Genomic DNA, 14697 nt, shown 5'->3' with positions numbered 1-14697 from the left:
AATATTTGTATTCTTCTTATTAACTACATGTTTACAATAGCCAGACAGAATCAGATTGTTCCTGTAAAGAGGAATAAAATGCATGAGGTTTCTGATTTTCATCTACTAGAGAACCTTTCCATTTCCATATAGGCATGGACACACTGAACCACTTGATAACAACTGCAGGGTGGGAAGAAGCAGGGAAGTATTTGGGGGTTTTGTAGTGATAATTACAATAATTAAGACTGTCAGTGGTAAGCACATGATGGCCAAAATGTTCAGCCATTAATGCCTTCATGCAGACATCTAATTCCAAATCCAGCCATCTGAGCAGGGAACTCTTTTTTTAGCTGAGCATCTCTGGTTTCTCTGGGGCTGATCAAAAGAATCCCAGTGATCATCCCATTTCTGAATAACTGCTAAATCACTTGTCTTTTGAGGAAACCACTTCAGCACATGCTTAACTGCTGATGTAAATTGGGACATTATTTGGGAAATTAACCAGAGTTTGGTGCCTAATTTAAGCACACAAGTTAAAACACTTTGGCATAAATTGTACATTTCTGCAAAGACACTCTTGCTCACATAAACAACAAATCAGGCATTTTTTAATGCTGTAAAACCTCTTGCCAAAGTGTGAAGATGAGAATATTCTTTTCAATTTTTAGAGAATATCTGAGGCACAATTACTGCCAGGCTATGAAGAACGCTCTGGCAAGAAAGAGGGAAAGATTTTCCAAATTTTATTCCTGGGGAAAAGGTTTATCATGTTACCTGAAGCCATGAAAAGAAAACAGTAAATATAATGCAGCATTAACACCCATCAGGCAGCATGTTTATAGGCAATTGTCTGCTTCACACACCTTGAGTTGTATAATGAGACACAGTGAGTTTTACTATCTCAGAAGTAGAGCAATCATCCTCAAATGAGCTGCCTGGAAAGTATTATTACTGTTATGAAGGAGAATTTATATGTAAAAATAACAAAACAGATTCAAGTATTAGGTAGGTCCTTGTTGACACGACTGAAAACAATGGAGCCAACCAAAAATAGCCCGTGATTTATCACAAAGGAGAGAGAGATCAAGGAAAACACTTTGCACTCTTATATAGAGCCTGAAACATTTATTTTTTACCCTGAACCTTCATTTATCCATCACCCTTAGGGCACCATGAAGTTTCCATTAGTAGCTAATTGCAAACTTGTCCCTACCTCAAAATTAGTAAATTCCTCTTTGGTCTTAGCTCAAAGAGTATTTTTAGAAGCTTTAAAACAGGTTCACAGAGTGAGAGGCTGAGTCTCCAGGAGGTGCAGCAAGGCCCCTCCTGTCCCCACCTGGAGAGCCTGGAGCAGGTCAGGGGCAGCAGCTCAGCACCAACCCAAACCTGGAGCATCACAAGCATGGGATAAAACAGATTTTGGCTACAGGACCAGATATCACTCCAGAAGGAGGACTGAGATTCAGGGGTGAATAAATAAAAGGGTCTGGGGGTGATGAACTCAGATTTTGAAACCACTCTTCCCCTCTCCCCTTGGTATTTCTCTCCTGTTACTCTCCTGGCACAGAAAGCTCAGACACAGACAGCCATAAACTGTTTAACCACTGGTTATTCAGGGTGTAAAGGTTGAAAAGTATTTTCCTGCAAAACCTTCCCTTTGTAAGTGCAAAGAAATAAAATCTGGGATTGGACTGCATAACAGATGTCTGATTCCATCTCTCTCCTCTGTGGTGAGTGCATTTCTGAGAGAATAACTAAGAAGGGCATCTCTACATGGAGAGCAGCATGCAAGTAAATATGAAAAAATGTATAAGTGATGACATTTTGCCCCACATGTGGCACTCTGCACAATTACAGATTTTCTTTATAGGAACAGAAAAGGAACCTGAGTGTTCTGTGAGCTGGGCCAGCTGTCATATGATCTCATACATGCAGCCCAGAGGATTTGTTTTCCTAAACAAACTTGCAATCATCTGTCTTTTTAAATATAACTTCTGTGGCACACAGAGGAAAATCAGAAAGTGATGCTGAAAGCTTTCTATGCTCTATTAATTTTATTATGCAAATCCACTCCCCAATTGATGTTTTCATTCCAAACCAGCACAAGATCAGTCATTATTCCTGGATGTAAAGGGAAGCAAAACAAGCAGTATTCAAACAAGTGCTCTCATTCAGATTATTATTTTAATACAGCAGTATTGTCTGTAGGTAATTTTTAAAGCATGTTTGCAGAGCAATTTAAGGCTTCTTCTTCCCAGAGACTATTTAGCTCTGTCAATATTTATTAATATTGCTTTTGTAAATACAATAGAAAGCAGAAATGTTTGACTTAAACCTAATAAGCAGATTTTGAGAAATGGACAACATTGTTTTTTGAGTTATCTGTCTCCATTCCTAAAGAAGGAGCAACAAAGGGAGAGCAAAAGTCACAAAGTCTGAAACCCCATGGAAACACGTGCAAGGTATCTCCAGTTTGAACATCAGGTCTGCTGCCAGAGGTGAGCATTAAATTGTTGGTTAAAACTGCTTTTAAAGTAGTTAATATAACACGCTCACCTAGTCTGTGGACATACAGACAAGGGCATGCATTTCCTTTAAACACCACATTCCTTAAGTACTTGTAGGAAATGTTCCACACTGTCCTGGTCTATGATTGCACTTGGGCTAAAGGCCAGACACAGAGTTTGACTCCACTGTGGATTTTGGAGCTCGGTTTCTCAAACCTACACAAACATAGAGAAGTTAATTGGAATTGCTGACAAATCAAAGCAAGCAGAAGCTCTTTTTCCCCGCAGAAACATATTAGTTGTGTTTTCTCCAAAATGCTATCCAATTGTGATTCATAGTACAGAAGCACCAGCATTTTCAGGTGCAGTTTTTGACTGAGTGCTCCAAATCCACAGCAGAAATTAATCCCCAAAGCAAAGAACTTCAAAGCAACAAAAGACAGTAACAGAGGGGAAATCAAAGCAACAGAAAGGCAACGTGGCGTGCTCCAGCCAGGAACAGACCCACACACCAGCTCTGTGTGCTGGTGGTGACAACTTGGGGAATCAAAGTGCAGCTTGTGAATCACAGTTGATAGTTTCAAACCCTTACAGATTTACTGAAGCACAGCCTACCACAAGGGACAGCTTTAGCTTTTCCTGAGGGAATTTACCAGCATCTGCAGTGCCCATGTCATGGATCTGCCAGGCTGTCTTGTAGGCTCCTTCAGGTACTGGAAGGCTGCAGTTACATCACTCTGAAACTTCTGCCATGTCCCCATTTGGCCCTGGAACTCAACACCATCACATTTTTCATGGTTCTGTTTTCAGCTAGTTTCAAATAGAGCTTAGTTGCTTATAGTTGCATTTTGCTTATTCTGAAATGCTAGGAGCAGGTTTTGGGTGTCTGGATTTTATGGCTCGGTTATTTTCCTATGGAACAACTACAATAGGTCCATGTTTTACCAAAGGAATAAAGACAAGTAAATTTCCCAATTATCAAGGTAATGTAGCACTTGTGTATATCATCATGAAGCTGTTAACAAAAATGCTACATTTTCATTAGCTAAAAAGCTATTTATTCCTAATGGGTTGTTAAAGACTGAGGGCAAAATTCCACCTTCAGCTATACCAGCATAAATCTGTAATCCATCCATATGCCTCTGGATTTATATTGGTGTCAGTGAAAGAAGAATTCGCCCTGAATGTTTTAAATGTTTCTATTTAAGAAAGTTATTATTCACGAGCAAGGACCAATCAATAACAGTAATCAAAGGAACTTCTTCTCCCCACCATTAGATTTAATGGGTCAAAGTATTAAAGAGAAGCTGGATGGCAAAGATTTTAAGAATCCATAAAAAGTTCAACTTTCTGATGGTGTGAACACTGTATTCACAATATTTGTTGGGAAGTCTGTTGGCTTCAGAGAAGACTTAAGCCAAGGATATTTGGCCACCCAAGCATTCCAGGTTGCATTTTTTACCTTTGCAGAGAGCTAAGCAGACTTTGGTCTCTCAGTTTAACCTCATGGGAGCCAACCTAACAGTCTGTCCTGTACAGAAAGTTTTGGAGGCAAAGATAAGTTCTGTTTGCTGTCCTCAATTCTTGTACAGTGACAGCAGTCAGAGTACCCAGAAAGTATCACATCCTTGTTTGCCCCAGTTTTTAAAAGCCAGCAGATTGTTGCTAATACATGTTTTTCCTTCTGTGATTGATTCTTCTATTCATCTATTGATTCATCTATTCCTTTTATCTACGTTCATCTATGAAAGCATTTGCCATCAGTAAACAAATAATATAAATATCATTAAATACAAAAGGGAAGGGAGATGCCTTACATTGTATGAATTATCACCCAGGAATACATTATAAGCATGAATAAAACAATGTTTACTGTGAAAGAACTAGAAACATGCAGCTGTATAAACACTTCTCAGTAGTAGTAAGAGTATGATTTCTCACTCTCCTTTTTTTAACTTAGTAGAGTTTAACTCTATAATCCCATAAGCCACTAAGCCCTGGAGAGCATAAATAAAAGTAGAGTCATGGAGGGCCAGCATTAATTCACATTACATGGCACGGTAAAATATTAATTTACAATGAAACACAGTGTTTAGGAATCAATGAGTCCAGTCTGAATATCTGCATGGAGCAGATCGGAGGAGAAAAAGCCTTTTCAAGTATGAGTTAAGAGAGGAGGTTCCTGTAACAATGACAGTATTTCAAGATGAAATGTCCCAGCATATTCCTCCCAAAATATTTTTTACATTCTCGTGTTTTGATTGACAAGAACATAAAGTTGCAGGTAAATAGAGACTAATACCATGAAAGCACCAAGCACCCTGTGGTCCTTGTCCACAGCAATCAGCTCTAAAACATGGGTTTTCCTCTCCTTTAGAGGTAAGGAAGCAATGATTTGCTGTGTTGGACTGGAATACATCTGCAGGAACTCAATAGCCTGGATTTGTCAGTAGGAAACCTGTGACAAAGCAATGAAATTAATCCACAACTCCTGGGTATAATCCTGGAGCTGCTTCTACTCTCTGGGGTGAAAGGGTGGGAAAACAAATCTATTTCTTTGATAGTCTCCAAGGAAGCAAAATGGAACCCAGCACATGAGCTCATGAGGTTTTGGGTTTTGGTCATTTGTGTTACTGGAGGGTTTGCCCACTGCAACACTAGTGTTCATCTGTCACACATTTTCAGTCTTGGCTGAAATTCACCTTTCTTTAGTTTCCACTTGCTCATTTCTCATTTTTTTTATCCTTACTCCTTGTGCCATCTGGGGTGCAGTCTTTTCTCTTTCCTTTATTTGCTGTTCTCCCTTTTAGCATGTTTATCACATCAAGCCAGTGGAGGAGCTGTGCACCTGCTGCTGATATGTGGTGTACATGGATGGTAAAATAATCCCACTCTTCTCTGTGTCCTGGATAACTGAGTCAGGGAATTGAGCAATTCCTGGCTCCCATACCTAAATAACTTGTATATTGTGTTTTAGAGTCCTGGGAGAATTTACTTTCTAATTCAATGAGGAAAAAGCAGATTCAGTATTTTCTCACTAAGGAGAATGATGTTTTTAAAGCCACAGGGCAAGAAGATCAAGCTCTTACTATTTCCAGGTTGTGATGAATAAGAATGTCATAGAGAATTAGCAGATACTCTCTGGAAAACATGAGGAAAAAGTCAGCTTTGAAAAACATTCCATGAAAGTGTTACTGAGGACCTTGTATGTGAGCAAAAGTACCTTAAAATCAATATAAAATGTCAGTCATTTTATAAAAATATAAAAATTTTAAAAAATTTAAAAATATATATTTATATATATTTATAAAAATATAAAATATAACAAACAGAGTTCAGAACTGCACTTGGGCCTGACATGAAAAGTGAAGTCTGGAATCAAACCACCAAACTAATTGTAATTTAAGACTTGGAAGAATATTTAACCCTGGGCCTCTCAAGCTAAAGACTAGTGCAGCAAATAATCAGTCCCTTATATTGTTTGTCTTCCTTTCCCATTTGCTTTAACTTCCAAGTCTTGTGTGACCTTTCAAAAGCATCATTTCTTCATCTCTAATCTTAAAGCACTTGCATGGGCTTCTGAATGCCCTCAGTACTTCATCAGTCAGCCAGGCTTGTTCCAAAGCATCATCCCAAGCCCTTTTAGTTTGTGTCTCTCTGCACTTACTTTCCCATTAGTCCATGGGCCAGAATAAAAAGCAGGCTCCACTGAAAATACTCCTTGCACAAGTCCATGAAATGCAGCCTATTTCCCACTAGGATCTTAGCACATTTACTTTAAAAGCTGAATCCTATTATTGATATGCCACTGATTTATATCAGGAAGGCTCAACATCCAGATATCATTTATCTTAGCCCAGTGTTTGGAAAATGAAGCATTCAATATTGTGTCCTTTGACAAATGCACATAGGCACTGGATCCCAGAGGTAGCTCTAACAAATGGTCTTATTCTTGCATCATTCTAGAAATGCCTAAACCCAGCAGCTTCTCAGAATTGCTTTTGTAGGTTCACACCAAGCAGTCTCACTGCTGTTGGAGAGAATTAAAATCAAGTCACCAACCCTCCAGCTCAAAAGCTGCAGAACTCATTTATTTTTAAACAAAATAATTAAAAGAAAAACACTAACCACAAAGACTTCACCTTTGGAGTCAAAGAGCTTGATTGACTTTTTCCCTGGAAATCTTATAGCAGTAGGGAAAGAAACACATTAAAGCTAGGGTCTCCTTTCAGAGTGAATGTTCCATCAAGAAGTGAAAATCTCTCTTTGCCTTGGATGCAGTCATGTATCTAATCTTACCATAAATACTGCATGACTGTGTTAGACTGATTTAATAGCAGCTCTATAAATAAAAACCCTTGACCTGAAGCACAGGCTGTGCTGCTGCCTTGAAGAGGCTTTTTGGAGCTGAGGGTGTGGGATAAAGTCACAGAGCTGTGTCCTGCCCTTGGAGACAGGCTATGGACAGTGGGACCTTGATCCCTCCTTCCCCAGTGGCTCAGGCTGAGCTGGGAGAGGGTGCTGCAGCACAATTTTCCACGTGGCAGGACAGCATTTGTGAGTTGTTTGTGAAATGCTGAGCGCAGACAGACGTACAGGGATTGCCACTGGGATGTTGACATTTACAGCTGGCAGTGCTTTGTGCTACCCAGCTATTCAGGGCACAGAGGGCACTGCAGGAACTCTGTGTGTGCTCCTCAGAGCGCTCAGGGCATCTGCTCGCTCGTGTCTGCTTGTTCTTGGCTCCACCACAGCCAGGTGAGAGGACAGAGACACCCACATTCCACAGCATCTAGGGGATGCATTCACACCTCCCTGCTAAATGGGATTTTTGCAGGTAGCTTTGACCATGACAAGATACAACAGCAAAATTCTCCATTGGCTCCTGCCATGGAGCAAGAGTTGCTGCAGTAAAGTAGGACAATGATAAAGAAAAGCCTTATAAAATCAGCCCTGCTCTGGCTGGCCTGTCATTTCTTCTAAGTCAAGCCACCATGTTGCAAGCTCCCATGTGAAATCAATCCTGTTGTGAGCAGCTGGTTAACATAACAATCCTGTGTAAAAAAAACCAGCTTGCACCCCTATAAACAGGTTAGAAACAGGTTACAAGAGGAACTGGTTACATTAGATAGAAATGTAACCTGTTTCTATCTAATGTAACCTGTTAGGAACAGGTTACATTAGATAGAAAAATGAAAACTATATCTCACAAACAACTGTACTTATATAGTTAGAGTTTGAGTGACCAATCTATACAGAATAACAACTTGCTACTGACCAATAAAGTAATTGGTAAGAAAGCTACTGATCAATTGGAGTCCCACACGAGGTCTGTAAAACTGTATAAAAAGGAGTTAAGTAAATAAAGAATGGCCTTTTCCCACCATGAAGAAAATGGAGTCCTGTGTGATTTATTCCCCTAAGAGAGGCATGAGACCCTGCCCTGCCTGTGTCCTGTCCCAGCTACTGCTGACCTGCACATGATCAAAACAAGCACCTTTCCCTGAGGCCACATTTCCCAAACACACACACTTTCTGCCAGTGGCAGGGGGAACTGGGCTCAAAGGATGTAAAAATCCATTTTGTGATCAGTCCAGAGAAAAGGCTGGGCTGGGAAATGGAAGCTGAGCTTGCTGTGCAGCACAGCCACGTGTCAACTGATGGCCCTGCCTGGGCATTGGCTCTGAATCCTCCAGGCAGCCTCCAAACATCTCTGTGGAGGTGACATCATGATATCAAAATGAAATGAGACTATTTAAATGCAAGACTATCGTGGTACCAGTACAATGTGAAAATGAAACTGAGTCAATGTAACCCCACAGGGAGCAAGTTACAGTTTGAGAGAGAAATAAAACAATGTAAATGGATGTTACACTGGACTTAAAGAGCCCACTGAGGCCAGGGTCTGTTGCTAAATTTGTTTGGGCATTCAGCTTAATTTGTGCCATATATCTTGAGCTGGGTGCATTGTTTTACTGAATAGCTATTAACTAAAATTAACATGCAGCCAAGTATGTTAGTGTGCAGACAGGGTTTGACCTAAACTGTGAAAAGCAAAGACACTATGGAAGTCTGGCATTTCCCTCCTAAGTGGGAAATGTCACTGAAACAACTCAATGATACAGAATCTACACAATTATGAGTGTCCTGGTACTGTCAAAGAAAGATGTTTACAAACTCACTGGAAACTAAAATGTGAAAGCATAAATGATATGGGTGTGTTGGGATTCAGTGTGAATCAAGGCTGGATTCAGGGCAGGCAGGGGGAAGGGAAAATGCAGTGTCATCATCAAGTATCTGAAGGGTGTGCAACAGCAAAAAGCAAGTTTTAGTCCTTAGGGGAGCTATTGAGGGGTAATGGCACAAAATTGAGGATAAGAACTATCAGTCTGATTACCAGAACAGTCCTGCACTAGTGGGATCTGCTGGGCTGTGACAGGCTCTCCCTTGGAAGCAGCAGATTTCATCTGGATGTCTGCAAGGATTCCTCACAGAGCCCTGCCTGTTCCTGCACTCCTGAAGCACATCCTGCAGCTGCCCTAGGCAAGGGCTAAGAAATACAAGAAAAACTTGGCTTTTTGGCAGCCACATTTCAGGAGATGCTCTGGACATTCCTCCAGACAATTGGAGGTGTTAAGGCCTGCCCAGGCAAAATCTCCAGCTGGAAAAAGGACATAGGCAGGTAGATACAGAACCATGGACACCCTCCCACTGCAGTGCACCCATTGCTCACTATTTTTCTATATGTGATAGCAACAAAAATGCAAGTAGACATCAATTCCCCAGATGATCACAAACCTTAAATTAAATAGTCAGCAACATGTGTACAAGACACAAAAATGTTTTATTATAATTTTTTGAAGAACCTGAGATTTATCAGCAGTCTTCCAGGACTAAAATTTCACTAAAATTTCCCCTTTGTTTGATATAGTGACAAAATGGAGGAATGGAGGCAGACATGATTGAAATGTCCTAGGTCACCCTAATTCTTTTATTGACACTCATTACTGCAGTGACAGAATACAAATGCTCCCAAAGAAGTATTATATTCTACCAAGCCTATAATGTCAATAATCTTCAGGGAATCTGTAATCCAAATAACCAGGCTTATTTTAGCAGTCCTAAAGAGCACTTAGTCTATAGCAACTGGCCTTACTACAAAATCCCTGAGAAAATTTGGTTTAGAACTACATGCAGCTACTACACAATTCCTGCTCTGTTGAAGTTAAATGTATCAGCTACTCATTTAATATAAACCATAATCTTAAAAAGACATGAAAGAGAACTCAGTCTAGATTAGGGATCAAAGACATGATCCATGTTACAGCAGTTTTTAGAATACAGGAAACTAAAATAATGTTAACACTTTGCCTTGCTGTCCAGCATCATCATAATGAAACTCCTCAACTTCCCTGCAAAGAACTGAGAAGAAAAGCACAAGGAAACAGCTGGAGCTGACAGCACTGAACTGGGGGGAGAAAAAAAAGAACAGACCCTTTCAGATCCAAACCAGTTATGGTTGCAAATTATCATTCTTACTGTATTTAAGGAACTTACTAAGGTCTAGAAAAAAATGCAGCTGAAGGCATAAAACAGTCTCAGGAAAGGATGTAAAGTTTTTGCTATCCAGAAGGCAGAAATATGGAAGAAAATGGTGAGCAACAAAAAGCTGCACCTTGTAACTCATGCAGTTTTTGGCATCTGAAAGAGTTTGACAAAAGCTATGGCATTGGGGCAGGGATTCACTCCAGGTAGTGCAGCTTTCTTAGCACTTGTGCCTGGGTTTGCCTACACTCAGCCCAAGTTTGTAACATGATTTCTATGCCTTTCCTGCAGCTCTCCTTGATGCCTTGTGAAGGCTCTCCTAGAACAGAGACTAGACAGAGCTAAAGAATAAAGCAGGGATTTATTAAAAGGTCAAATAGATCCACCTTGGGCAGTACAACCTAAAATGGACAAAAAATGGATGACAGGTCACAGGGTCTCTCACTTTTATAAGTTCTGCTCCATTTTCATATTGGAGCTAATTGTCCAATTACAGCTTTAGCCCATGCAATCCCATCCTTCTTGTTTTTCTGTCTTTGGTCCACTGTTGTTTATGCTCTTGGGTCTGAGATCTGGATCAGCTGTCCTTGGTCCCCAGCTAGAGAAGGAATTGTTTTGTCTCCCTGCTCTGTGAAGAGAGCTCACCATCCCTAATATAGCCCAGACTTACATACTAAAGCAGCACAGAATCTGAAAAATATAAAAGCTAAAACCTGAGGCATCATCTTAAAAAACACAGCAGACCACTACTTTGAGGAGAGAGAATTCCAAAATCAGTTAGTTGAAGTGAATGCCACTATTCTTGGATATTGATGGAAAAATAAGGCAAAAACCAGAACTGCAAGCCTACCCTCCAACTTGGAGAGAGCCAGACTTTTCAACTGCACCTCTTGCAGCACAGAATCACAGAATTTCTAGGTTGGAAGAGACCTTTAAGATCATTGAGTCTAACCCATGTTCTAACACCTCAACTAGAGCATGGCACCAAGTGCCACATCCAGTCTTTTTTTAAACACATCAAGTCACATGATGGTGACTCCACCACCTCCCTGGGTAGATGATTCCAGTATTTGATTTCAGTATTTGATGATTCCAATATATTCCAGCAGGCCCAGCATCCCTCTCACAGCAGCAAGGCTGTTTCCAAGGCCTGGTGGATCAGGCTGTGGGAAGATTCTGATCTGGGGGGATGTGACAGTTACAAATGGCCTGTGCAGGCCCTGTGACAGGCTGCTCACTGGGTAACTGATGAGCTGGTGTCCCGGCGAGCAGAGCCCATGTATTTAGCGAATGACAGAAGTGCGATGTTGATCGAATCTATGTGAATAGCAAAGAAAAGCAAATCCAGGCTCTGCACTAAATGCCCATGATGGATAGATTCGTCTTGCTGTGTGCTACTCTCATTCCAATGTATTCATTCAAAGTACACATGTAATTCAAAATTTTCCTTGAATTTATTCTTGTTTACAGGAACTCTGAAGCACTGTGCTTCCAAGTGTTTGCAAATGACAAAGTACTCCACTCTGCTCCAGGGAAGGATTTGAGTCCATATCCTGAATTAAGTCTATAGCACACTCTTGCTAGCTGCAATAAATAAAGGATAGGCTTTGATTTGTCTACATGAGAGTGTAAATCAAAGGAAGTAGAGGGAACAAAGCCCCAGCCACATGGCACCTATAAAATGAGAAGAAGAGGGGTGGAGAAATTGGTTCTGCTTCTACCACAAAGCTTTGGCCAAAATCTAATTGGCTTTGAAAGAGCAAAAAGCTCAAACCTCCTGCTTGGAGAGACCTCAAACCCTTCACCTTTATGTTCCATGCACAGTGTACAAATCCACACATTTTACTGAAATAATCACAATACTGAGGTGTTTTTTAAAATGTTTATACTAAAGGAGAGAATTCTGGAAGATTTTAAGTTTCCTAGGTGACAAGTTTTGGGTTTTTGAAGCCCACCTGTGAGGATGACAGTTACAGATATAGACTCGTTTTCTCTTTTTTATATTTTTCTCTTTCCTTTCTATAAATCACACACAGCTTCATGATATACCTTTGCACCAGAATGTCTAAAGCATCAGGAAGCCTGTGGAAGCTGTATTTTGCCAAGGATTTGGGGGTTGATTTTTATTTCTGTATTCTCAATGTAGGCAATTCTTGTAGAAGCAAAATACTGTAATTAAATTGTCTCAGTATTGACAGTTTCTTTGTTGCATTTTTCCTATTCCCTTTTCACTAGGTCACCCTGATGGACTGGAGCAGATTAAAAACATGAATTCCAGGAAGTACTGCAATCCAAACCTATCAGCCCTAACCTGAGAATGTTCTATTCCATAGTATTCAATACAATTTTAAGAGAAGCAGGATTTCCTAGGTTAGGAAACTAACAAAGATACAGAATATCAATGAAAACATAAAATCACTCCTCTCTGCTTCCAAGACTGGCTTCAGAACTGGGATTTGCACAGACCAAGGTGCCCATCAGTCCCTGTGACCTGGCAAGGGTCATTCTCTTGGTGGAGGAGTTTTCTGACCTCCTAAAGATGGGGAAATCAGGTTCACTAAGCAGCTCCAACACAAACCTTTCATCCCTGACCTCCAGGCTGGATTCCTGCAACTCATTAGGCAGCTAGAGTGAAAGATGCTAATAGATTGCACATTCAGAGCCACTGGTGCCTCAGCACCTGGGGTGGAAGTCTCTGCAGGCAGAGTTCAAGGTGGCACACATCACTTGCTGCCGCTGCCACGTGCCATGGTTTAAGTCACCTCAGCTCACCTGGGCTCTCAGCTGTCAAAGCTCCTCTTGTTATTTGGAAACAGAGGCAGAACAGAGTAACAGATGGACTAATAATCTGGATTTATCTTTACAGTTTTCACAAGAAGCCAAGTTTTAAGCACAAAAGCAGGGTATAAGAAAAAAGGTTAGGAGGAGGAAGCCTCAGAGGAAGGCAAAGATCACAAAGCAGCTCTGCCTAGTGGTAGAGAGGAAGAGCTGTGCCTGCAGCTCCTGCAGCAGAGGATTAAACATATGTTTTTATTCCAGGAGACAGAATTGTGTACACACACTATAAAAATGACACCAAGTCCAAATGACTGTAAGGAACATTTTTTTTGACATATGAAAATTTGTAAACCATTAGAGCAGAGTGTTTCTTGGCAAAGTTATACATGGCAAAAGTGTGCTATTAGTGGAATAAAATAAGCAAAACTGGTACAAATACTGTGTTGGGGTTTGTGTCCTCTAAAAATAACTATGTTTTTATTATGTCTTGGTATGACCCTTCTGCTTATCAGCACCCACATCCCTTCACACCCATGACTGACTGGTAACCAGTTACAGCCTGACTCCACCTCAGTGGGAATAAAAGGGAAACTTTAAAGACACCCAAAGCTGTTATTGTTCTGGATAATGACAAGTGTTATCAGTTATCAATGCGCGAGAACCTTTTGAATATTTCTCTCTGCTAATGCTGTGCTCATTTTACTGGCTGTCTTTTTTTGTCCCTATTGAATTCAAGGTCCTTCTTCTAAAGTCCTAGATGGATCAGGTCATGAAGGCCATTCAGAAACATCCTGCAAGATGTGATGCCTCTTGACATATATGTCCCACAGGCACCATGAAACATTAAAGTGACAAAACTGCAAGTACAAAGTTAAGATGGAGATTTCTCCAGGGATAGCCTGACAGACTGGGACCTGCTCACAGAGAAAATCAAGAGGTCTGCAGGTGTCAATGGCTTCCACAGCCACATGGAAAAGGTATTTCAGGGGATCCTCACTCACACAATGCTGACAACAAAGAATGAGAGGTCAGTATGTCAGAAGTTACTAACAAAGCAGGAGAGACCAAACAGCCTCGAGGAGTTGTAGCTGAAGCACATTTAAGTTCTACACCCCAAGACAACCATGAGAAGTTCTCTAATTCCATACAGGGACATGTGTGATGTGTGTGATGTTTGCTATCGCTACAAACACCTCTGGTCACCGAAGCTGCAGCTGAGGCAGAACAGAGCTGTAACAGGTGTGGGAGTGATGATTCACTGCTGAAGATGGGCAGCACTCAGCACAGCCCCAGGACACACTTCAGCTACAGCAAAATGTGTCTTTTCATGACAGAGATCACAACCCACTACAGCATCCAAAACTGTGTCCATCACAGTTATTCACAATAATAAAGATTTCAGAGAAACCACTAAAGCCTTGCACTTATCCAAACTCTGCCTTAAGGGTTGTATGTGATCAAATTGTGCCATCATGAATCACATCCTGAAGGAGCATGGGGTGAAAAGTCCACATGAGGAATACCTGATATCTGTGGCTCTGACACACATCACCAACAGAGTGCAGCTACTTCATCTGGGTCCAAAAATAATACACATCATTTGGGGACATACTAGTTTCCTTGTCACCAAATCAACATAATTAATTTAACCACTATCATTACAGCTGAACTTTCCAGCCCAGTCAAATGAAATAAGTCAATTCCATCTGTGTACTTTTTTTTTGGATATTTTCCTTCCTCAGTGGCTAATTATTGAAGATTTTCTTCTAAGCCCTAATTCATGCCTCCTTCCTGCTGACTGCAGATAAAATGTCATCTGTGCAGGAGCTCATAATCAGCTGATTCTGACAAGCAGAGGATAAGACACAAAAGGAAGAATATTGTT

Source organism: Zonotrichia albicollis, chromosome 8 (genome assembly GCF_047830755.1).
Source record: "Zonotrichia albicollis isolate bZonAlb1 chromosome 8, bZonAlb1.hap1, whole genome shotgun sequence".
NCBI lineage: Eukaryota > Metazoa > Chordata > Aves > Passeriformes > Passerellidae > Zonotrichia > Zonotrichia albicollis.
This window is presented reverse-complemented; position numbering follows the sequence as displayed.